A 25,427-nucleotide genomic window follows, 5' to 3' on the forward strand; every position below is an offset into this window, starting at 1 on the left:
TAGGCTGAAGTCACTATAACAAGCCTGGGGTCACACGGGAGCAATGCGGGAAACTGTATTTGGACAGGAATCGCACCGCATTCCTGTTCAAATTGCATACAATTCTTTGCAGTGCGATTTGAGCCTGTTCATTTTGTATAGATTCAAATCTGCAAAGGTATCGCAAGGTATCGGTTTCAAGTATCAGAGCATTTGCACGAGTACTCCAGTTGTAAAACCATAACCCAGCCCCCTTTCCCTACGGCCATCTGTCTGAAAGAGCCCTAAGTTAGATTCTTCTCTGGTGATTCCTCCATGGTTACATTGATTGTTATAATTACCCCAGTCACTGAGTTCATTAATAATCCCCAGTATCGGTGTCAGTAGATGCAATAATAACCCCCTTAGCCCTCCAACCATCATGTAAATTTGGAGGGGAGTAGTTGTGGTCCAATGCCCTTTTTTTTACCACCTCCTTAACTGCCAGTTTGAACTATACAAGTTTTACAGTGCCTGGCCTACTGCAACTCTGCAAAGTGCACAGGTGTCCTACAGGCCCAGGACACAACGGAACACACACAGAGAGTACCAGCAGTGCTGTGTCTTGGCCTAGGCCAAAAAGACCTAGGCCTAGGGCAGCACTTTGGGGGGGAGGGCAAAAAACAGCCCCCAGAGGTGGATGGCTTGCTGTGCGACACTTGCTAATATTACCGGCAGGGATCGGCAAGGTGTCCGCGAGTGGTGCTTGCTGTATCCGCAGCCGCTGATTTTTTTTTTTATGTGGTGATGATGACTCACTATTCTGCCTTCAGTCTCTCCTCCTAGACTGTATGGGCGTGGCGCCGCCCCTCCTGACACCTGATGCGGAGTGATCTCTGAGGCAGGGGCTGGTATTCTGTGCAGTGCCAGCAGCACGGGTCCCAAGGCGGGGGGAGGAAGGAACTGAAAGGCAGCTTAAAGAGGAAGTAAACCCTTCCAAACAACTTGGACCTACAGGTAAGCCTAGATTAAGGCTTACCTGTAGGTCCAAGCAATATCTCCTAAACCTATATGGTTTAGGAGATATTTGCCCGAAAATGGGCACCGCTGTCTACGGCGCATGCGCCGTAGACAGCGGCGCGCAGGCGCACTAAATGCGGCAAATCCATGAATGGATTTGCCTAATTTGTCGACTCCCGTGCGCATGCGCGGGAGTGACGTCATCGCGGCTTCGCCGAGTGGCAGCGGCGGAGCTGCGAGACGCGACTCCCGTGCGCATGCGCGGGAGTGACGTCATCGCGGCTTCGCCGCTGTGATTCGTCGGAGCTGCGAGACGCCACCAGCAACATGGATGCGGCGGACTACAGGGATCAGCGGCGACTTCGCTGGCTCCTGTGTCAGGTAAGTGACACATAATGAGCTACTATGCGATGCATAGTAGTCCATTATGCTTTACCTTTGCAGGGAAAAAAAGAGGAAGTAAACCCATCAGGGTTTACTTCCTCTTTAAGCTGCCCAAGGAGCCGACTGTCTGAGCCTGAGACTGATCTCACTGACTCTAATGCTGTGTATACATGACCGGACTTTCCGTCAAACTAGGTCAGACGGGATTAGTCCATCGGACAATCCGATCGTGTGTGGGCTAATCTGATCGTTTTTCAGGAATGAAATCTGGCAGACCTAGAAATAGAACATGTTTCAAATCTATCCGACGGACTAAATTCCGATGGACTCAAATCGGGAAAACCGTTCGTCTGTGTGCTGGTCCGATGGACCAAATACGATGCAAGGGCAGCTATTGGCTACTGGCTATTAAACTTCCTTTTTTTGTCCCATTTACGTCGCCACATTCAAAACGAATGGACTTAGTCCGTTCGTGTGTGGGCAAGTCCGTTCGTTCAGAAAGTCCTCGGAACTCAGGAAGACTGTCGGACCTAGTTTGCCGGGAAGTCTGGATGCATGGACGCGGCATAAGTGGAGTGGAGCAGCCAGAGAGTAAGTTATGCGCAGTGTGCACTGTGGACTCTTGTCTTGTTCTTCTGACTGAGGGAGCACTGGAGCAGGAACAGTCACAGGACTCACTGAGGGACTTGTCTGGGACTGGGGGTCAGTGCAGCAGCCGCCCCACTGCGGGAGAAAAAGCACAGAGCCGAGGAGGAGGAGGAAACAAGGAAAGAAGGTGCTGCTGGGCTGGGTACCTACCTAGGTGTCTTAGCATGTGCGATGTTAATAATAATTGCATCTGCAATCATATCTGCATACTGCAATCATCAGTACAGGCCAGGGTCCTGCTAGCTGCTGCATCACTAGTGCAGAAGCTGCAGGTCTGTTTGGTCTGGTGCCAAGCAAAGCAAATGCTTCCTTGAAAACTTTGCAGGGTAGCATTTACTTGGCACTGCATTATGCCGCGTAAACACGATCGGACATTCCGACAACAAAATCCTGGATTTATTTCCGACGGACATTGGCTCAAACGTGTCTTGCATACACGCGGTCGCACAAATGTTGTCGGAAATTCCCAACGTCAAGAACGCGATGACGAGCCGAGAAAAATTAAGTTCAATAGCCAGCGTGGCTTGATTCCGAGCATGTGTGGTTTTGTGCTTCAGAATTGTGTACATACGCTCGGAATTTCCAACAACGGATTTTGTTGTCGGAAAATTTGAGAACCAGCTCTCAAATTTTTGTTGTCGGAAATTCAGACAAAAAAATGTCCGATGGAGCCTACACGTGGTCGGAATTTCCGACAACAAGCTCCCATCGAACATTTGTTGTTGGAAATTCCGATCATGTGTACGCGGCATTCTTTCCTCGTTTCCTTCTCAGCTCTGTGCTTTTTCTCCTGCGCTGGGGCAGCCACTGCACTGACCCTCCAGTCCCAGACCAGTCCCTCCCCGAGTCCTTCGCTAAGGTCTGTTTTTTTAAAAATGTCCGCCACAGCCTTGGTCCTTGCCTATCCATAAGTATGGGGCCAGGGGTTGGGTGTGACTGATGCCCCCATAAAACGGCCGGCGACTGGCCAGAACAGGTGCCTAATGCTCTGCCTCCACTCCTCCGCACGGCATCCTTACATTACATCTTCTACCCAGTACTGGTCTCTCTAGGAGAGAGAGAGAGAGACACGGGACCCCCCAGCCTGGACAGCAGGCACAACAATTACTATTACTTTTATGTGTGTACCAAGCAGAATACAAAGTGCTCCATGGATAATAAATAAATATCATATTGCAATTAAGTGCTCCATGCATGCTATAAACTCATTAAACAGTCCACATTCAGTGAAAGTTCATGTACTGCAAAGTGCTCCATGCATGCTGAAATCAATGCAAACTTTGCAGTACATGAACTTTCACTGAATGTGGACTGTTTAATGAGTTTGCATTGATTTCAGCATGTGCAAAGGTGCTCCATGCTATAATCAAAACATAACTCTAACAGCCTCATACACTAATAGGCTGTTATATTATAAAACTGATATGTCTGCACTGATTGCCACTGATGAGGCTGCACTGATGGTCACTGATAGGCTGCACTGGTGGCCCCTGGTGAGGCTGAGCTGTTGGGCACAGATGAGGCGGCATTCATAAGCTGCACTGACAGGGCTTCACTGATAAGTTTTACAGGTGATAGGGCAGGTCTTAAACAGGAAGGGGTGGGTCATATTTAAATTAGGGGATGCATGAGTTTAGTCAGGCCTAGCACAGCAAAAAACATAAATACCCCACTGAGTACCAGGGTTATAGAATAATCATGACACTGATGTTGACTGTATACTGTGTGTATTGTTGTGTATGAGAAATTCAGTTCAAAGAAGGTGACCATCTCAAGAATCCCTGACAAACCCACAATCATGTGATCTTTACTGTATTGACTGCTCGGTGCCAGCATTCTCTTTAAAAAAAAAAATGATTTGGGGCCTATTTTCTTACCGCCACTGACCCCAACTATTTGGGACTTTTTTTATCCCACCGACACCAGGATGCTGTTTATTGTAGCCCCAGGCCCATTTTGTTTAAAAAAATGGCAAAGCAAAGGATAAAATATGCCACACTACTAGGGATGAGCCCGATGTTCGAGTTCGGGGAAGCCACGGGGAAGCACAGCGTGGGGGGTGGGGTCATTGTTTACGTCACCGGGTGGCCCCACCCTCAGCTATATAAGAACTGTCACAGAGAAGAAGCGTAATTTGGCGAGAGCCTCCCATGGAGGCAGAACGGTTGTGTTTTTTTATTTCTTTTTCGGTCTGTCGGGCGCCGTGAATTTACATTGCGGGACAATAATTATTTTTTTTTTTAATAAAGGACTTGTCCCAAGTTGTCTTTTGTCTTTTTTACCATTTTTGACACTTTTTTTTTGTGAAATTATAGGGGTACAATGTACCCCATTACTAATTCACATGAGGGGGAGGCCGGGATCTTGGGGTCCCCTTGTTAAAGGGGGCTTCCAGATTCCAATAAGCCCCCTGCTCGCATACCTCCACAACCACCGGGCAAGGGTTGTGGGGATGAGGCCCTTGTCCCTATCAGACCTATCCCGGTCAGACCCCAAAACACCCTCCCAATGTTGAGGGCATGTGGCCTGGTATGGTTCAGGAGAGGGGGGCGCGCTCTCGTCCCCCCTATTTTCCTGAGGCCTGCCAGGTTGCGTGCTTGGATAAGGGTCTGGTATGGATTTTGGGGGGACCCCATGTAATTTTTTTACATTTTGGCCCAGGGTTCCCCTTAAAATCCATACCAGACCTGAAGGCTCTGGTATAGATTTTTTTTGGGGGGGCCTACACCATTAATTTCCATATCAGACATGAAGGGCCTGTTATGGATTTTAGGAGGACCCCCGCAATTTTTGATTTTTTTGGAAATGGTACCCATGCTCTTTTTTTCAATTAGTTTTATCTATATTGCCGAGACCCGACAATTCATTACAGCCACGATCAGTTTTAAATGACAATTTTTCCTTTAGAAATGCAATTTTTCTGTTATTACTGCTAAACATAGGAAAAATTTGCCACTTTACAGGCATACTAACGACACCCCCAGGCATGAAATTTAAAGAAATATTTCATTTTTATTGTTTCACTTTAAGCATTAAAAAAATCATTGCTCCCGAAAAAACTGACGTTTTTAAAGAAAATGTTTGCATTGATCCATGTCCCCTGGGGCAGGACCCAGGTCCCCAAACACTTTTTATGACAATAACCTGCATATAACCCTTTAAAAATAGCACACTTGGTTTTTCATGTTTGTGTCCCATAGACTTTAACGGTGTTTGTGTGTTCTTCCGAATTTTTTGCCTGTTCGCATGTTCTGGTGCGAACCGAACCGGGGGTGTTCGGCTCATCCCTACACACTACAATCCATATGCCGAAAAGCTACGCCAACTTCATTGGACATAAACACTTTGGTCACTCACCCACATTGTCTCAGCAGCATTTTTTCTTCCCATGCACTTCAAGGTGTCCCTCCCAATTATTTCCAAATTCTGAAAACCAGGAATGAACTTTAACAGCTTCCGGACCAGCCGCCCCAGCTATACTGCGGCAGGTTGGCTCCCCTGCATGAAACTACGTAGCTGTACGTTGGCTCACGGGGGCCGGATAGCAGGCACACTCCCGCCGGCCATGAGCGATCGTGACCAGGAGACACAGAACAGGGACGAGTGTGTGTAAACACACACTTCCCTGTTCTGTTCTGACATGAGTGACAGATCGTGTGTTTCTATTGGCTAGGAACCACGATCTGTCACTTTCTAAAGTTAGTCACTCTCCCTTCAGTTAGAATCACGTAGCAAGGAACACAGTTAACCCCTTCACCGCCCTCTAGTGTTAACCCCTTCACTGCCAGTGACATTTGTACAGTAATAAATGCATTTTTAATCGCACGAATCGCTGTATTAATGCCAATGGTTCCAAGACTGTGTCAAAATTGTCCAATGTGTCCGCCATAATGTTGCAGTCATGATAAAAATTGCAGATCGCCGCCATTACTAGTAAAAAAATAAAAAAATAAAAATGCTATAAATCTATCCCCTATTTTGTAGGAAACCCAGGCACAGGGATAACATGCAAACTCCAGGCCAATTTCTCTCTTATGGATAACAGTTAACAGGACAAACAGAAAAGGTGAATCTCTCTAACCAGGGCTGCTCATAGAAATTGCGGGCCCCATACAGACTAGCTGACAGCCCCCCACCCCCCCCCCCAAAAAAAAATCTTAAAGCTATATTTCACTAAAAATACAATAAATTCATAATTTCAATCAAAATCATTATTAGCAGACACAAATACAACATAACTCACATCATTCCTGCTAAATCTAAAAGATAAAACTGAGTTAATAAATAATCCCTTTATGTTGATTCATATCATACTATACCTTGTATGTTTTTATTCTATTCTTCAATAAAAAAAAAAAATTGAGAAAAAAATGAATAAAAATGAAGACGAGATGAAAAAAACATACAGGCTGACTTCTGGGATCAGAGAGACAGAGGGAGAGAAACAAAGTTACAGAGATAACAAACTCAGAAGCAGAGCTAACCTTAGAGCCAGCGCTGGGGGGTGCACAGGGAGGGGGATTAGTGAGGGGCGACTGTCTCTTTTTCTCAGCAGATAAAAGCTGGTAGCAAGGAGAGGGGGAGAAACAAGCTTTCAGCTGCTAGAGGAAGAGAGACGCAATTGTCATCCATCACTAATTCCCCTCCCTGTGCGGGCCCCCCCTGTTTGCTTGGACCCCCTACAATAGGACCTGTTGTTCCCTCCTATCAGCCACCTTGTCTCTAACAGGGGCAAAGACAGCAATAAAAACCTGACAGGTGTTGCAATCCCTCTCCACCCTATCCAAAATTAAAAAAATAAAATAAAACCTTTGACCTTTAGTTATACTTTAAAGTAGAGTTGCACTGACACCTTTTTTCTTTCGGTCAGTACGGGTACCAATACTTGTGCTCAAGTACTCTGATACCGAATATCAATATCTTTGCAGTGCAATTTGAGCCAACACAAAATGAATGGGTTTAAATCGCACTGCAAAGAATCACATTTGATTTGAACAGGAATTTGTTGTGATTCCTGTCCAAATTGTATGCATCTGCTCCTGTGTGAACCCGGGCTGAAATCTCTAGGACAAGCCTGGGTTCACATAGGAGCGGTGGGGAAACTGCATGTGATTCGAACAGGAATTACACTGCATTCCTGTTCAAGTCTCATGCGATTCTTTGCATTATGACTTGAGCCCATTCATTTTGTATTGGCTCAAATTGCACCGCAAAGGTATGGGTTTCAGGTATCAGAGCATTTGCATGAGTACGAGTACTCATGCAAAGTATCAGCACCGGTATCAGCTTAGTATCGGTATTGGTGCAACCCTAATTTCTACTCTATACAAAATTAAAAATTAAAATTTGGACTATACATACACCTTAAAGCAGACATAAGGTCTTATTTTTAAGTGCTGACAGGCAACCTTTTTTTTGACAGAAGAGATTGTGTATGTGCGTTGTAGATGCTTCTTCCTGCTCTTCAGCACTATTTTCTGCTTGTATATTCTGAGCTGTGCATGTGCCACTAAATTTACATTTTCAGCACAGTTTTGTGCCTGTGTTCTATCGATTTGTGCCCTCCCTCGAAAAGTGCCAGTGCATGCGCAGAACGGAAGGGCACTCCAGCTGATTTGCCGATCAGCTGGAGTGACGCCACCATATCGCATGTGCACATCGCAGGAGAGTTTTTTTGATGGGAGATATCATTTCACGGGCACAATTGAAAGCTATGCAAAGATGAATGAAAACACCTTAGATGTCAGATTGTGCCTCACTGTAAACCCGTGGTGCAACAGCGAGGCACAATATGACAAATACTGTGCCCATAGCATTAAATTGTGGCTGAGAAATGGTATCTCCCATAAAAAAAAAGGCTCCTACTATGTGCACATGCACTATGGTGATCGGCAAATCAGCTGGATGCCGTTCCGTTCTGCGCATGCGTGGGCACTTTTTAACGACGGGCACATATCGACAGAGTAACTTTTATGTACATACACAAGAGCTCTCTCATTATGGGCTGGCTGATAAAGGTGTCTGAAGAACCTAGAAGACCAGGGGAATTTTAAAGTGCTGGCCAAAGAGTAAAGTGCGGAAATCAGAGAACTGAGTCATGTCCACTGTGCAGAGTTGGTTTTTTGCTGCATCTGCATCCACACTGGAGCTGTGTGCAGGCAGCCCATAGAAGCGGATGAAGACGTACCAGCTACACAGACAAAATATGGCATGTGTGCAAGAGCAGGTGCACAGATTTAAATACAGACACTGCGTTTGGAGCTGTACACCTGCTCCTACTCATATGTCAAATTTTACATGCGGCTGTGTCTGTGCAGCCGCTGCATCTGCATCCATAGAGGATGGGACTGAACGACCCCATAGGGGTTGGCTTGACTGGGCAAGTGTACCATCTATAGGGTCCAGGTATCGCCTCATACTACCAGTAGTGACACTGATCCTAGGCAAATGCAAAATTAGTACAAAACTGTCAGAAAAGATGAGTAGAGAAACAAAAATTGTAAAGCCATTCCTATTTTGGAGGTTGTCTCATTGTTGCCATCTAGTGCACATGTTGTTAATTTCATTAACACCAAGGCAGCTGAAACTGATTAACAACCCCCTCTGCTACTTAACAGACCTGATCAATATTCCAGGAGTTTAATTGACTTGATGCTATACTCTGATTAAAAAGTGTTACTTAAATTTTTTGAGCAGTGTATAATAGATGCCTAGCACCAGGGCTGCTGATAAGCCAGTACAACTGGCCCTGTAGTACCGAGCCTGACCAGCAGGGGGGCCCGGCAATATACTGTAAAAAGGGAATGAAAGAATGCAAAGTAAAAAAAAGTGTTTCCCTCCCCTTTTCCAGCCCGCTCACATTTCACTCTAAACAGTGCTGGAGTGGGAATGAATGTGAGAGCGAGGAGGGAGACATACGAGGTATGACAACAGCAATACAAGTTCTGCAAGGACACGTAGCTGTGGCTGAATGGAAACAGGATAGTCAGGACCACAGTAACATGAAGCTAGTCGGCTGCAGTGTCTTCCAGATATCTGTGTCAGTGAACAGGACGATCAGCCTCCCCTCCCTCCAGGGCCGTCTTTAAGACAGGGCAAAGGGGGCAGCTGCCCTGGGCCCTGTCATTTTTGTGGGGCCCAAAGCAGCTGCCTCATACTTGCCAACTATCCCAGTGTAAATTCCCTTGTCCCTTGAAGTTTTAGTCCTGTATTGTGTCCTGATATCTCAATGTGAAGTGCTGCTACTAATGCTGCCCAGCTCTGCCTTATTGTTTTGTACAGATGACTCACCTGCAGGCCCTGTGTTTATATATAAATAACCGGCATTCATATGTAAATAGTGGCGGCATTACTAAGTAAATAGATGCGACTGGCAGCATTGATATGTAAATAAAGGCGGCATTCATATGTGTATCATACTCCCCTGCAGTGAGGAGATGATGTGCTATAACCTCCAGCAACCAATCAGTGAGCAGTATTACTTAACAGTAATCTCTAGCAACCAATTAACAAGCAGAAATCATTTGCTGTAACCTCTAGCAAACAAATCAGTGAGCCGTAACGTGTGCTGTAACCTCTAGCAATCAGTCATTAAGCAGTAATGATATGCTGTAACCATTGGCAACCAATCGCAATTGCTGCCTGATTTGATACAGTAAACTGATTTTAAGTCTAGCTGCTATTTATTGTATGTCTCAGAGCAGGTGGAGAGCAAAATTGCATGGGGGGGCCCAAGAAATTTTTTGCCCAGGGTCCAATCAATATTAAAGACGGCCCTGCCTCCCTCTTGTCTTGCTGGTTACTTTTTTTTCTTTTATCTGCCTAACCCAGTGATGGCGAACCTTGGCAGCCCAGATGTTTTGGAACTACATTTCCCATGATGCTCAACTACACTGCAGAGTGCCAGAGCATCATGGGAAATGTAGTTCCAAAACATCTGGGGTGCCAAGGTTTGCCATCCCTGGCCTAACCTGACCTGCACATTGTCTGATCACACTGATATGATCTCTGGAAGACTCTGCAGCAGCTGTTAACCATTTCAGTTTGTAATCAGCTATTTAGCCAGAGTTCTGTGTGTGCTGCACAGATTGTTTTTTTTGAGGATTTACTGCTGGTTTAGGCTAGAAGCTTCACAGCCCCATTAACTGGTTACTGCCCTCCACTAATCCTGAAAATCACTGACTTGATTTTGCAGAGCTGGTTTAAAAAAAGTGGATCAGCCCTGTGATACTATATACTTGTACACTGGGTTCAGCTATAAACGCAGTCTCTGACCATCTCCCAAATCAATCATGTCTGCAATCCCTAACCGTCTCCTGTACTATGTCTGCAGTGTCTGATCATCTCCTGTACTATGTCTGCAGTCTCTAACCATCTCCTGTACTGAATGTCTGCAGTCTCTGATCATCTCCTGTACTATGTCTGCAGTCTCTGACCTTCTCCTGTACTATGTCTGCAGTCTCTAACCATCACCTGTACTATGTCTGCAGTCTCTAACCATCTCCTGTACTATGTCTGCAGTCTCTGATCATCTCCTGTACTATGTCTGCAGTCTCTGATCATCTCCTGTACTATGTCTGCAGTCTCTGATCATCTCCTGTAGTATGTCTGCAGTCTCTGATCTGTCTCCTGTAGTATGTCTGCAGTCTCTGATCATCTCCTGTAGTATGTCTGCAGTCTCTGATCTGTCTCCTGTAGTATGTCTGCAGTCTCTGATCATCTCCTGTAGTATGTCTGTAGTCTCTGATCTATCTCCTGTAGTATGTCTGCAGTCTCTGATCATCTCCTGTAGTATGTCTGCAGTCTCTGATCTGTCTCCTGTAGTATGTCTGCAGTCTCTGATCATCTCCTGTAGTATGTCTGCAGTCTCTGATCCGTCTCCTGTAGTATGTCTGCAGTCTCTGACCATCTCCTGTACTATGTCTGCAGTCTCTGATCATCTCCTGTACTATGTCTGCAGTCTCTGATCATCTCCTGTAGTATGTCTACAGTCTCTAACCATCTCCTGTACTATGTCTGCTGTCTCTGAACTTCTGTACTATGTCTGCAGTCTCTAACCATCTCCTGTACTATGTCTGCAGTCTCTGATCATCTCCTGTAGTATGTCTATAGTCTCTAACCATCTCCTGTACTTTGTCTGCTGTCTCTGGCCTTCTTCTGTACTATGTCTGCAGTCTCTAACTATCTCCTGTAGTATGTCTGAAGTCTCTGACCATCCCCTGTACTATGTCTGCAGCCTGTGATCATCTGTTGTACTATGTCTGCATTCTCGGACTATCTCCTGTACTATGTCTGCATTCTCTGACTATCTCCTGTGCTATGTCTGCAGTCTCTGACCATCTCCTGTGGTATGTCTGCAGTCTCTGACCATCTCCTGTATTATATCTGCAGTCTCTGATCCTCTCCTGCTGTACTATATCTGCAGTCTCTGACCATCTGGGGCAGGTCCTGGGTGGGGCTGAAGGAGGGGCCAGGGGCGGGACCAGGGTGGGGCTGAAGGATTGGCTGTACAGGGCCCCATGATTTCTATCAGCGGCCCTGCCTAGCACATACTCAAAACTCATAGGATAATAATATCAGATGATTTCCCATACAAAAGGGTAAAATGATAATGGTCTCTCTAGGTGCAAATCAGGGCAAAAGCATTAGCGATGGAATTAAACCCCTGAGGAAGCCTACAGTGCAAAACACGTCAGGACAAGGCATTCTACCCTCGGGGTGTCTTTGAATTCAGCCTTCTGTAGGTTGATCATTTTCATTTTCATCAAACCATGTGGCATCTTTTCGTTCCTAACACATTGCCCAATCCATATCAATATAGATATCCATCATGATATTTTTCCTCATTGAGATCTGATGTGTTTTCAAAGTGTTCCTTTAATTTTTTAAGTAGTGTATTTCATCTCATATACTAGCACTATATATACAGTATATTGAATACTATTATATGTTTTTTCTTCTGCATTTCAGTATCCACACTGACTGAGAGCCAATCATCAGAGAGCAGCAGCAGAGAACTGTGGGATATGAAGTCCCAGCACAAAGCAGCCTGACTGGCTTTTAAGGTGGCAGGACTGCAAATGCCAGGCTGCACTGAAGAGAGTCAAGGGAATTGTGGGAGAGACTACACAGGGCGGATCAGGCCCAGGTCTCTTTGGTTCCTGGATCCCCTCATGTGGATGAGTACTCATTGCTGTGAGAGGGGGATTGCGGCCTACCAAGCAGTGTTAATTCCGTTAACTAAAACGTTTTAGTCGACTAAATGAATATTATTTAAGTCGACTAAAACTAAAACAACTGAGATGAATAAAATACAACTAAAACTAAAATGGCATTTTAGTCAAAAGACTAAAATGGGACTAAAACGGCATTTTAGTCAAAAGACTAATGCCCTGTACACATGGTCAGACTTTATGACGGAAAATGTGCGATCGGATCGTGTTGTCAGAAAATCCTATAGTGTGGGCCCCATCGGACTTTTTCTGTCAGAATTTCTGACACACAAAGTTTGAGATCTGGATCTAAAATTTTCCAACAACAAAATCCGATCATTTAAATTCTGATCGTGTGTAGACAAATCCGACGCACAAAGTGCCACGCATGCTCGGAATAAATTATGAGACGAAAGCTATTGGCTACTGGCCTATTTATAGTCCCATCGTACATGTTGTACGTCACCTCGTTCTCAACAATCAGATTTTCCAATAACTTTGTGTAACCGTGTGTTTGAAAGACAAGTTTGAGCCAAAAGATTTTGTCTTCGGAATGTCCGACCGTGTGTACAGGGCATTATGTCCCACACAATCGGATTTTACAACAACAAAGTTGGATGTGAGCTTGTTGGCAGAAAGTCCGACTGTGTGTATGCTCCATCGAACATTTGTTGTCAGACTTTCCGCCAACAAATGTTGGCTAGCAGGTTCTCAAATTTTCCACCCAAAAATTTGGTTGTCGGGCTTTCTGATGATGTGTACACAAGTCCGTCGCACAAAGGTCCACACATGTTTGGAATCAATGCTCACCAAACACAACATTAACAGAAAGAGCCCAAAGGGTGGCGCATGACTATTGAACTTCCTCTTTATAAGCTCGTCATACGTCTTGTACGTCACTACGTTCGTAATTGCTGGCCAACATTTGTGTGACCGTGCGTATGCAAGACAAGTTGGAGCCAACAACCTTTGAACAAAAAAAACACGGCTTTGTTGTCGGAAAGTCCGATCGTGTGTACAGGTCATAAAACTAAAACTAAATTGAAATTTGACTTCAAACTTAACACTGGTCTGTAGTGCATTTTCATACCTCAATAACATAACATATTCGATTTTTCACTCCAGCAGTATATAATGAGTTTGGAAATTGTAGAGAAATGTTAACTAATGCATTACAATTTAATTACACCCATTATTTTTAGTCGACTGAAATGTACTGGAGATTTTAGTAGACTAAACTGTACTGGTGATTTTAGTCGACTAAACTGTAGGACAATTTAAGCCCCATACACACTATCAGTTTTTCTGCTGAGTTTTTCCTTCAGATTTACCAAAACCATATAATATGAGATCAAACCTTAGGCGTTTCAATGTGTATGCAATCAGGCAGGCCCTTCTACTACATGATTTTGGTAAATCTGAAGGAAAAAATCAGCAGATAATCTGATAGTGTGTATGGGGCTTAAGTCGACTAAACTGACCTAAAAACAGCAGCAAACTTCTGTCAGATTAGCAAACCTATGAGATGAGCAGGGCTGCCACTGCTTTTAGAATTCAAGATCTAAGTAGTCAATCAGAGTTGTAAGTACTATATTTCACTATATAAACTGAATTTACTGTTATAAATACGTTCGGACTATCCGGCGGACAAACCGCCAGACTTTGCAGCGGAGGTCCACCGGACTTTCCGAACAAGCAGACCTGCCCACACACCACCGGACTTTTCCGGCGGACAATCCGCCGGACTTTTGAAATTAATGGACTTGTCCACACACAGAGAAAAGTCTGTTCATTTTGAACGTGGCTCCAGGTAGACGTGACTAGCGCAGGAAGTCATCGGCGAGATTGGCACGTCGCTGGCCCCCATCACCTGGTATGGACCTAAAGGGGAAGCCCTACGCTTAAAAAACGGCGTGGGGGTCCCCCCTTATCTGAGCACGCAACCTGGCCGGTCAGGAAAGGGGGTGGGGACGAGCGAGCACCCCCCCTCCTGAGCCGTATCAGGCCACGTGCCCTCAACATGGGGGGGTGCTTTGGGGAAGAGGGGGCCCTGCAGCCACCCCCACCCCAAAGCACCTTGTCCCCATGTTGATGAGGACAAGGGCCTCTTCCTGACAAACCTGGCCGTTGGTTGTTGGGGTCTGCGGGCGGGGGCTTATCGGAATCCGAAAGCCCCCTTTAATAAGGGGGCCCCCAGATTTGGCCCCCCACCCTATGTGAATGCGTATGGGGTACCATGTACCCCTACCCATTCACCTGGTGAAAAAAAGTTTAAATAAAAAAACACAACAAGTGTTTTTAAAATAATTTATTGGACAGCTCTGGTGGTCTTCTTCCGTCTTGGGGGGTCTTCTCACCAGACTCCTCTGCTATCTTCTGCTCTTTTGCTAGCTCTTTTACTAGCGGAGGAGCCCGGCTTTCTTCTTCATCGCCGCTGCCGCCGTCGCCTGGGGGTCTTCTTCTGACTTTTTGGGGTCTTGTCCCACTCTTCGGGGGTCTTGTCCCCCTCTTCGGTTCTTCTGCTGGGCCTCCACTATCTTCTTCCAGCTCTTTTACTAGTGTTGGCCGGTCTTCTGTCACTGTCACCTTCTTCTTTTCTTCTCTTCTTCTTCTTCCTTGCGATGTTGACATGACATGGATTTTGGGACTGTGACATCATAAGGGGCGGGGGTCACAATGTGACATCACCCGGTGACCCCGCCCCTTGTCCCTATATAAGTCGCCGCACAACACGTCCCTGCCATTGCGGCCAGAGAGAGCGTCGTGTCAACATCGCAAGGAAGAAGAAGGCGACAGCGACAGAAGACCAGGCCAATGCTAGTAAAAGAGCTGGAAGAAGATAGCGGAGGCCCGGCAGAAGAACCGAAGAGGGGGTCAACAACGAAGAAGAAAGCCGGGCTCCTCCGCTAGTAAAAGAGCTAGGAAAAGAGCAGGAGATAGTGGAGGAGTCTGGCAAGAAGACCCCCAAGACGGAAGAAGACCACCAGAGCTGTCCAATAAATTATTTAAAAAAAACGCATTGTGTTTTTTTTATTTACACTTTTTTTCACCAGGTGAATGGGTAGGGGTACATGGTACCCCATACGCATTCACAAAGGGTGAGGGGCAGGTATCTGGGGGCCCCCTTATTAAAGGGGGCTCCCGGATTCCGATAAGCCCCGGCCTGCAGACCCCGACAACCAACGGCCAGGGTTGTCGGGAAGAGGCCCTTGTCCTCACCAACATGGGAACAAGGTGATTTGGGGTGGGGGGGCCGTAGGGCCCCCCCTTCCCCAAAGCACCTCCCCAAGTTGAGGGCACGCAGCCTGGTATGACTCAGGAGGGGGGGCTAGCTCGTCCCCATCCCGTTTTCTGACCGGCCAGGCAGCGTGCTCGGATAAGGGTCTGATATGGACTTCGGGGGGACCCCCACGCCGTTTTTTTGGTGTAGTTCTTCCCCTTTAAGTACATACCAGGTGACAGGGCCAGCAACGTGTCAATATCCCCGATGGAGGCAGCGACATTGACTTCCTGCGTTAGTCCCGTCTACCTGGAGCCACATTCAAAATGAACTGACTTTTCTCCATGTGTGGGCAAGTCCGTTCATTTCAAAAGTCCGGCGGACTAGCACACAGACAGCCGGATTGTCCGCCGGACTGCCGAGTCCGGAGGACAATTTTGAGTCAAAACTTCTTTCTAAGTCCGCCGGACTTTTGGAAAGAAAAAGTCCGCCGGAGCCCACACACGGGCAGACCAAGTCCGCCGGATAGTCTGATCGTTTGTAAGCAGCATTAGTGTATCCTTACTGTGGATGAGTGTGGGGTATAGCAAGATGACAGCGACGAAATGTCACTTCCATAGCAAACTGCTATGGGTTGCCGAATATGTCGTTTTAGCGGCACTCCACGCCCGCAACCCCCTCCTCCCCACCCCCACAGCAAAAAAAAATTGAAATCGCTCTTTCAATATTTTTTCACAGTGCTTCTGGGGAAGGAGGTGGGGGTATGTGGTAGTGGAGGGTGCCAGTAGTTTTCTATTTTTACATATTGATTTGTTTCCAATTTAATTTATGTTTTATTTTTTTCACAATGCTTTTTGGAGGGAGGGGGTTGGGGCCATGGACAGTGTTGGTAGGGCAGGGAGGAGTGGTGTCAGTTGTTTTTTTTTTTGTTGTTTTTTTGGGGGCTTTGGTGAGATATCAGGGGTATAAACAGACCCCTGACATCTCCCCTTTGAGACAGAGAAAGAGACTGAGGATATCGATTCCCTAGTCCCTTTCTCAGCACTAAAGATGAATGGATGAGGAGACAAAGTCCCACCTACATATTGAATTGCCAACATTACATGTGTTTTTTCATGGTGTCTCCTACTGGCACCAGGCCCTCAGGCAGTATATAAGTGCCTGAATGCTCAGTATGCCCCTTGGTCTACCATATGTGTGCTGCCATGTTCGTGCCAGGTAAACAGAAAATTGTATCAAATACTTGCTGTAATTTTCCTTTCCTGGTTCCAATTAATGGAAGCACGCTAGACCCAGCCAGCTCATTCCTACAGGGAATGGGCTGTGGTGTGGGTGTCAACTGGGGATGGGGCCAGTAGGGGGCCCAATGATAAAAAATGATGGCGCACATGAACACAGTGGCTGAGGTTTGGTAGAAACAGCTCTCCCTCCTCCCTCAGTTGATGTAGATCCTGGGGCTCTCCCTAACCTGCACTGAGAGTGGAAGGATGGGGCAGATTGGCTCTCCTTCTCCCTGCTGACATCCAGGGGAAAGCAGCGCCGAGCCCTGGCCATCGGAGCCACCTACCTCTCGCCACCTGGGACATGAGCAGTTCCACCCATCGTAGCAGAACTCAAGGGGAGAGGAAAGGCTGGGCCCAGGGTGGGAGGAGAAGGGATCTGTGTCATGTGGCACTAGGAGCAGTATCACAGCATGGTAGGGAGATCAAGAGAAGCAGGGAGGGGGTCTCCATCAACTATCAGTGTGCTGTAAAATACAGTATTACTATTATGCCCTGTACACACGGTCTGACTTTCCAACAGAAAATGTGCGATCAGGTGATGTAGTCATAAAATCCGATCGTTTGTGGGCTCCACCTGACTTTTTCCGCCGGAATTTCTGACACACAAAGTTTGAGAGCTGGATCTAAAATTTTCCGACAACAAAATTAGATCATTTAAATTCTGATCGTGTGTAGACAATTCAGACGGACAAAGTGCCACGCATGCTCAGAATAAATTACAAGATGAAAGCTTTTGGCTACTGGCCTCTTTATAGTTCCGTTGTACGTGTTGTACGTCACCTCGTTCTGAACGATCAGATTTTCTGACAACTTTGTGCGACCATGTGTATGCAAGACAAGTCTGGGCCAAAATCTGTTGGAAAAAATCTACGGATTTTGTCGTCGTAATGTCTGACCGTGTGTACAGGGCACAAGGCTGAGACCAAGTGATGTAGGCTAGCACTCCCAGTCCCAATGCTTAGTACTGCCAGCCCCACAGCTAGGAGGAGCCATGCTGTCATCCTCACTGACCTACCTACTGCCCCATTCACCTCTTCTTCCAGCACTACAATTGCCCTGTTTGTATAACTTAATACCCCTGAGTCCTACTGCCCCCAAGCCAAGCACCGGTCGTGGGCTGCCTAGTACCTACAGAGCCTCATCTGTAATGCCGGGTACACAAGACCAGACTTTCCGGGAAAGGGTCAGACGAAATAATTTCATCGGATATTCCGATTGTGTGTGAGCTTCAGCTGACTTTTTTTTTTAAAAGTCTAACGGACCTAGAAATAGAACATGTTTTAAATCTTTCCAACTGAATCAATTCCTATCAGGAAACCCGTTCGTCTGTATGCTAGTCCGACAGACCAAAGACGACACAAGAGCAGCTATTGGCTACTAGCTATTGAACTTCCTTTTCTAGTCCCGTCGTACGTGTTGTACACCACTGCGTTCGAAACAAACGGACCTTTGTGTGATCGTGTGTAGGCAAGTCCGTTCGGTCGGAACTCCATCGGAAAGACCATCAGAGGAGATCGGGAGGCGCTTGCGGGTGTGCGGGAGCCGCCACAGAAATGCGGGCTTCTTCCGCACCTCGCGGGAGACTTGAGATGTCTATTTGTCCGGGATCTGGCTGACCAATACCTTCTTGAGTTTCTTTCTGCCTAAGTAAATTGAAGAAAAAAATATCAATTGAACTGTGTCAGTGTGTCACTACTGTGGTATTCTATTAATCACATTGCCAGATGTTCCAGTAGGGGCTAAAGCCATTCTTGGGGTTGAAGGGTAGAGTAACGGGAAGAACAAACTTAAAGTGGTTTTCCAGCCAAAATGTGACTTTTTAAATAAAAATAACCTATCATACACTTATCATACACAAGCTTAAAGCATTCTAGTAAAGTTAGTCTGTAAACAAAGGTCCGTTTTGTTAGGTTATTACAGCATTTTGTAACTTTATAAACTTGCAGCAGACTGTGGCCATCCTTGGTGTGGGCATCTGAAGCCAGACTGTATTTCTTCCTGGATCTCAGCCTTGCAAATCTCGCACATGCTCAGTGCTACACAAGCAGTGAAATAGGTTTCAGGTCAGGTTTCCATAGCAACGGCAGTGCCAGAGGAAGTTACCGCCCCTTAGCTATGCAAACCCCTCCTTCCTCCAGGAACCAGGAAATATACTGCATTTATAACAGACACCAGCAGCAAAAAGGTAAGAGGCTTAAAAATATACTAATTGTAAACTAAATCATTTGCTTCTGTGCAGATATATCTACATAACAAGAGATATATATCTTGTTTTATATATATATATATATGTATATATATATGTGTGTGTATGTATATAGATATATCTATATCTCTTGTTATACATGTATCTTATATATGTATCTCGTTATATATATGTGTGTGTGTGTTTCTCTCTCTCTCTCATATATATATATATATATATATGTGTGTGTATATCTACACCCAGCGGCTACTTTTTTCTGTACAGCTTTTCATTAAAAAAATAATTGCAGCAACAAAATTAATATATGCGTTGTTCGATCACCACTTTGCTCACCCATTGCTGCCTGCCAGTCCCGCACTTACCCCATCCACGTCATGGCTACAGTGGCTTACCCCTGCATCTCCCCTGAGTCATGGCGTTTGCTGATTATCACGGCCAATCGGGTCTTAGGTAGGACTCCCACCCAGTTGTGTCTCAGAACCCTTTTCCCATGAATGACCAAGAGGAAATTAGTGTCACAATAACGATTTTAAATTTGCTAATGTCACACAAGTGGGTGGGCTTTGAGCACGGTGCTCTCTGCGCCATGGTCACCCTTTCTTGAAGCCTATTAGAGCCTTTGGGCTCTAATCCAATGCTTACAAAAATAAACAACCCCACGTTGTAATCCATGCATCCATCAACCTTCATGTAGATATAGGGGCATGGATATGGGGGTGTGGTGTGTTTGCCTCCATTATGGACCATTTGTTATGTGTGTGTTAAAATCCCTACTTCATATGTGAGTTCAGAGTTTTTAATGGTACAGATTTTAGAAAGGCAACATTTACTCAAATAACCACTATTTACAACCAAGGTATGCAGAATACCATCTCTTTATGCCCAACACATTGAAACTTCAAGCAGATGGGCTACAGCAGCAGAAAACCACACTGGGTGCCACTCCAGTCATCTAAGTACATGATGATATTGAGGCTACAGTTGTCACAGATTCACCAAATTTGGTCAATAGAAGATTGAAAAAATGTTGACTGGTCCGATGAGTCTCATTTTCTGTTGTAACATTCAGATGGTAGGGTTTTAAATTTGCATTAAAAAAAAAAAAGTGAAAGCATGAATCAATCCATCCTGCCTTGTATCACGGGGTTCAGGTTGGTGGTGGGGGTGTAATCAGGGCTGGTGCAAGAATTTTTGACACCCTAGGCGAAACCTCATTTTGCTGCCCCCCCCATTGGTTCTGCCCATGGCTCCACTGCCTTTGCAATATGTGACCCGCCCGACCATTACACACACACACTGACCCACCTACCTGACACATACACTGACCTACCTGACCATTACACACACACACTGACCCACCTACCAGACACATACACTGACCTACCTACCTATTACACATACACTGACCCACCTACCTGACCATTACACACACACACTGACCCACTTACCTGACACATACACTGATCTACCTGACCATTACACACACACACACACACATACTGACCTACCTACCTGACACATACACTGACCTACCTGACCATTACACACACACGCACTGACCTACCTACTTGACCATTACACACACTGACCCACCAACCTGACACATACATTGACCTACCTGACCATTACACATACACTGACCCACCTACCTGACACACACACACATACACTGACCTACCTGACCATTACACACACACACACACACTGACCTACCTACTTGACCATTACACACACTGACCCACCAACCTGACGCATACATTGACCTACCTGACCATTACACACACACACACACACACACATACACTGACCTACCTGACCATTACACACACACTGACCTACCTGACCATTACACACACACACACTGACCTACCTACCTGACACATACACTGACCTACCTGACCATTACACACACACCCTGACCCACACATTGAGCTACCTGACCATTACACATACACTGACCCACCTACCTGACACACACACACATACACTGACCTACCTGACCATTACAAACACACACACACATACTGACCTACCTAGCTGACTTCTTATTTCCTGCACTACTCTTCCCCCCCCCCCCCCCCTCCACAGCTCGCTGTAGATAGTGATCCTCCCTCCTCCTTACTTCTGCTTCATCGATCATTACATCCGGGGCTCTCCTCAGCACTGGGCGGTGTTGCTCTGGTGTCGGCTAACAGATGCTGCACCTCTCGATGCTCTGTTCTCCACCGAACCCCCGCCCCTCCTCCCCACACACACACACTGCTGTGAGCTTTTACTCTGTGAAGACATTGGGGGATTGGAGGCATACAGAGGTTGTGGCTGCGCCCTGGGGGGTAGTGCGCCCTAGGCGACTGCCTACTCCGCCTAGTGGTAGCACCGGCCCTGGGTGTAATGGTGAGGGGTATATTTTCCTTGCCACACTTTGGACCCCTTAGTACCAATTGAGTATCATTTAAACACCACGGCCTACCTGAGTATTGTTGCGGACCATGTCCATCCCTTTATAGCTGCAGTGTCCCCATCTTCTGATGGCTCCTTCCAGTTCTACACTCAAAACGGTGCTGTGAAAGCTGTACATAATAAAGTGTCCAGTATGTATGTATTTATACCTATACACAAACACTTTTTGTTTCATTATATGTGCGTTACTATACATATTATGTGTGTACATATATACGTTTTTTCTTTACTAACTATACAAAATATAATTTTAGTTATTTCTCATTTAACCCAATTTATAATTTTTTGTGATCTAATAATTTTTTTTATTCTTACATCTAACAGATCTTACTGATAAAAAATAATGGTAAGTAACTTTTTAAATTTCAAAAACAAACTTACGTTTATAATGTAAAAGTTACATGTCTCTACTTCGTATTGTAGTCATGCATGAGCTTGTTTGGCTGTGCTTCTCCCGTTTTCAGCTGGTCTGAAGTCCGCTCTCTGCTGACATCACACAGATCAGTCCAGGCACCGTGTCATCTCGACTCTGGAAGTCTGGATGCGCCAGGTGCTTGGACTGCGAGCCATCTCAGTGGAGAACCGCTGAGTGACAGGCAGTAGCTCTCCGATTGGCTTGGTTCTCACGGATCCCCCTTGGCGATGTTTGATCGCTCTATTCTCAGTGCAAGGCACCGGTGGACAGATGCAGCATCGGTCACATGCTGCATCCACCTTGGTAAGTATAACGTACAAAAAAAATCCACCACAATTCTCTTTTAATGTTTTTTTCAGTGTGTGCCAAAAAATAAATGTAAAATCCACAGCTACAAATACAGTAGCTGGTGACTTAATCTATGGACACTTACCTGTCCAGTGAGGCTGCAATGTCTTTTCAGATCAGCTGTTGGTAGCTGCCGCCACCATGACCAGTATGAGAAACTGGCATTGAATCCATTGGGATTCATGGTCATATCCCTAATGTGCAAGCGCAAATCATGATGCACTCTCCAAATGTCATGGGGGCAAAGGAGGGAGGTTCTAACGTTTGATGTACCAAACATCGCCTATGTCAGATTGAAGTGTAAATATGTACCTGTCAAAAACAGTTGTGGGAAGGCAGATAAGTGTAGCTATAACTCCAATTGGAGCCTTGCAACTTCACAGCTAGTTTCCCAATGTGCATGCTTAAACCGTGTTGCGCTTTGACAATGGAAATGTTGCATGTAAAGGAGGAAGGGGGAGACAAACCTATTGGACAGACCATTTCTCGTACCAATGTTGACTGTGAAGTGTGGTCAAGGAAGCAAGACAGTTAATTCATTGTTTGATTTAAAAAGCCCTCATTTTATTGGCGTAGGTATCTAAGGGATGGGGTAGGTGAGAATACAGGAGGACATTGGATAGGGGGGGTTATTTTCTGTAGGCATTACAAGTGCAATCTCTAAGTGTGTGTGTCCAGAAAGAATTGTAAAATTGACAATGCTCTTGATAAGTAGAAAATATCTTTTAATGTAAAAAAATTATTATTAAAACATGGTGCAATACTGCCTCAGATTGAAGTTGAAACCCCCTCTGTTAGCAACTACATGGGAGAGTGTAAGCATTATTAGAAATAGCTTGAGGTATCATGAAGTGTAACATGTGTAATTATAAAATTAAATAAAAAAAAGAACCATGATGAATTACTATCAAACATTATTTATTTAAATTAAAATAAAAAACATCTTTCTTTAAATACATTTTTGCCAAACAAGAATAAATATTAAATCAAAATTCGTAATAAAATTGATTTTATTTATTAACCTATAAAGGATAAATAGGTAAAGAAAATATTTTTTGGTTTATGCTACAGAGACAAATGTTGCTTGAGGAACTATGGTCACAATATACAGAGCCAGAAAACGATCCAGCGTTTCCATGTAATCCATTACAAAAGATTTTCATGCTTCAATCAACAGAAACTAAAGAGGAAGGTGAAACAGAACGTCTTGGGAATAGGAAATGGTGCAAGTGCAGAAAATGCATTCCAATATTACTGATAATCTATAAAAAAAGCCCAAAAAAAAAAAAAAAAGTGATCTGTTGGCAGTGTATAAAAAAAATTATAATAATAAGCTGGTGTGGCGACATTCCTAGACTCCAGGACAGGTAAGTGTCCTAATATTAAAAATCTACAGCTGTAGTCTGTGTAGCTGCTGGCTTTTAGATTTCTGAAAAAGGTAGGCAGACCTACGATTTAACAAATTAAAAGTTCCAATATATAGTGAATTATTTGTTATGCAACTGTAATCATTTCTATTTATTTTTAAGACGATTGCGGAAGACAGCTTATAGAACGTTTACTGCATGGATCTATGGCTACTTGGGAAAGGGAAACCGGAGAGTCATCCCATCTTGTGCTGTTAATGCAGTACGAAACGCTTTGTTCCAGATCCCAATGATTCATATCGAATTCATGTATTCTAATGCTTATGAAGCCTCAGAACTGGCCTTAGAGTAACATTCAATTTAAATTATTTTATATAATTTTTTTTACATTATGTTAAAAATGTTATGAAAAAAAAATAAAAATAGTAAATCTGAATGAGAATATGTATACCTTTTTTCATTTTTTATTTTATACTTACAAGGTTGTTAGATACCACAAACCAGAAATGGATATCCTAGTTTAAATAAAACATATTCGGAATCGGTCTCCTTCTCTTGTCTTCCAGTATCAAAGGTATAAATTCAATCATCACGGCGCCACGGTTGTTATGGTGTCAGGATGATTGAAGCACATTACTATTATTACATTGTTATAAAAGATTAAATGGTTCAACTTACCATAATGCAGAATCAGTGGGAGCCCCGAGCGTGTCACCTGCTGCTGTCACCTGCCATTGGCGATTGTCACTTGCCACGTCGCCTTGTCACCAGATGCAGATTGTCACGCCACCAGATGCAGATTGTCACTTGATACGTCACCAGATGCAGATTGTCACTCACCACGTCCCATGCCACACGTTGCAGAGTGTCACTTGCCACGTCACCTTTCACCAGCTGCAGATTGTCACATCCCATGCCACACAATGTGGATTGTCACTTGCCATGTCCCAGGCAGCAGATTACCAGTCAAGCAGCAGAGAGATGAAATAATCTCTGCTGCCGCGGCTGCCTGCACACTGCACAGTGAGGGCGGAACTGCAGGGACGCAGGGCAGGCGCCTGGCGGTGAGAGATATCATCTCTCTTTCTCTCCTCCCGCCGACTCCCTAATTGGCCAGCAGTCACTCACATACTGTCAGTGAGCCGAGCCACCCACTGTCTCTCAACAGGAGCCAGCCCGCCGGCTCTTACCCTCGGCGACACCTGCCCGCCCACTCACATTCTCGGAGGTGGCAATTTTTTTTTATTTTTTTTAAGGAGTTTGGATTGCAGATAGGCTTGTGTAAGCAGATACAAGTCTGTTTACATATGCCGTTCTATAGAGGTGAATGGAGGGTCAGATTGGGTCCTCCTAAAAACAGACAGGTAGACCCAATCAGACCAATCGTGTGAAAGGGGCTTAAGGCTGCTTTCACACGGATGCATTGCGTTTTTCTTACATCTTAACTGACCTTTATCTTCACTTCTTCCTCAGGATTCCTGCAGCTGGTTGTGGCTGTCCCCATGTGGTTATAACTGGTGGCTGCTGCTGGCTGTCCTAAAGGGCTGGTACTTCGGACAGGTGCTGGTACTGCTGGCTGTTAGGTCTGATCACACCTATGGCATTTTAGTGCTTTTTGCAGATTTGCTCTACAGAACGTGTTCCATTTCAATCCAATGTTAAATGGATGTGGTGTAAATTTGCAAAAAGCACAAAAAATGCATAGGTGTGAATCAGGCGTTACTGCTGCTGGGCACTGCCTGCTGATACCACTGGCTGGTACTGATGGTGGTTACTGCTGTTTGGTACTGGTAATGCTGCTAAGTACTGTGTCCAAATTGCGGGTTCCCATGCGTTAGTGTGACAGAAAACAGAAGCATGCTGCTGCTGTAGAGAGCAGAAGCGATGCTTCATGTCATAGGCAGGAG

The 25,427-nt window shown here is 45.2% G+C and overlaps 1 long non-coding RNA gene across 1 annotated transcript; it reads left to right on the top strand.

Annotated features, from left to right (window-relative positions):
* The first annotated feature begins 18,646 nt into the window (after positions 1 to 18,646).
* On the top strand, positions 18,647 to 23,956 carry LOC143988924 (uncharacterized). The gene is made up of 3 exons (XR_013276936.1): positions 18,647 to 18,909; positions 21,715 to 21,736; positions 23,225 to 23,956. It is a non-coding gene; the product is annotated as an uncharacterized LOC143988924 (long non-coding RNA).
* Positions 23,957 to 25,427: the final 1,471 nt, after the last annotated feature.

Source organism: Lithobates pipiens, unplaced genomic scaffold, assembly GCF_037356315.1.
Source record: "Lithobates pipiens isolate NorthernLeopardFrog02 unplaced genomic scaffold, aLitPip1_a1.2 Scaffold_18, whole genome shotgun sequence".
NCBI lineage: Eukaryota > Metazoa > Chordata > Amphibia > Anura > Ranidae > Lithobates > Lithobates pipiens.